The 1,084-nt window shown below is 42.3% G+C and overlaps 1 non-coding gene across 1 annotated transcript; it reads left to right on the top strand.

Moving 5' to 3' along the window:
- The first annotated feature begins 568 nt into the window (after positions 1-568).
- On the top strand, positions 569-675 carry LOC116137874. The gene has a single exon (XR_004129238.1). It is a non-coding gene; the product is annotated as a small nucleolar RNA R71 (small nucleolar RNA).
- Positions 676-1,084: the final 409 nt, after the last annotated feature.

The following is a 1,084-nucleotide window of genomic DNA, read 5'->3' as shown; positions in this document are numbered from 1 at the left end:
TATCAACAAAAGGGATATTAATATTAAACTTCGAAACATATCAATAAACTTATCGAATTGCTTGTCAAGCTTCTGATTTTTCAAACGTTGTGGGTACGGAAGGTTTGCATGGCTCAAAGAAAGTTTCTGCTCAAATTCACGCTCACCGCAGCCACCAGATTTATCGCCGCAACGACTAGTTGCAACTTCTGACAATTGGGGAGTTGTTTCACGATCGCCGCGGCCACCCGTATCATCGTTGTGGCAATCATCCTTCATGCTGACAAGCTTCTCCAAATTATCAAGCTTACTGTGGCGATAAATTTCCTCACCACGGCGATCGTTCTTCTGCTCTTCCCTCAAATCTTTCTCTTGTTCTTGCTTCAGTTTTTCACCCTCTGAAGTCTCCAAAATTTTTCCACTCCTCAAGGTAATTGCATGCGCTCGTTCCTTGGGATTTTTCTCTGTATCGCTTGGCAAAACTCCTTGAACTCTTCTTGCTAATATGTTATGAATTTGCCCAATTTGAGTCTCAAGGTTTCTAATAGAGGCTGATTGATTTTGGGTTTGCACTTGCGACCAAATTGGTAAATTATGGTGAGGGCACCTCCGTAAGAGATCCTTATACCTTTCCCATGCTTCATACAATGACTCCAAATCTTGTTGGTAGAAGTTGGTAATCTCACTCCTCAGCTTGGCAGATTTGGCAGGTGGAAAATATTTAGTGAGGAACGTTTGAGCTAACTCACTCCATGTCGTGATACTCCTAGGTGGCAGAGAAATCAACCAAGCCTTAGCTTTATCCCGAATAGAAAATGGAAAAAGCCTCAGCCTAATTATGTCATCGGATACTCCATTATGCCTGAATGTATCGCATAACTCCAGAAAGTTGGCGATATGCAGGTTTGGATCATCATTAGGTAACCCAGCGAATTGGACCGACTGCTGAATTATTTGAATAATTGCTAGCTTGATCTCAAAATTATTCACTTGAACTGGTGGTTTCCTGATGCTAGAATAGCACGCATCAACAGTAGGACTGGAGTAGTCCTTCAATGCTCTTCAACCCACTACTGCTTCACCCATTGCATTTCCTCCTATGGTA

Source organism: Pistacia vera, unplaced genomic scaffold, assembly GCF_008641045.1.
Source record: "Pistacia vera cultivar Batoury unplaced genomic scaffold, PisVer_v2 Contig336, whole genome shotgun sequence".
Lineage (NCBI taxonomy): Eukaryota > Viridiplantae > Streptophyta > Magnoliopsida > Sapindales > Anacardiaceae > Pistacia > Pistacia vera.
The sequence above is the reverse complement of the archived record's forward strand: the minus strand, read 5'-3'. Positions and strand labels throughout refer to the sequence as shown.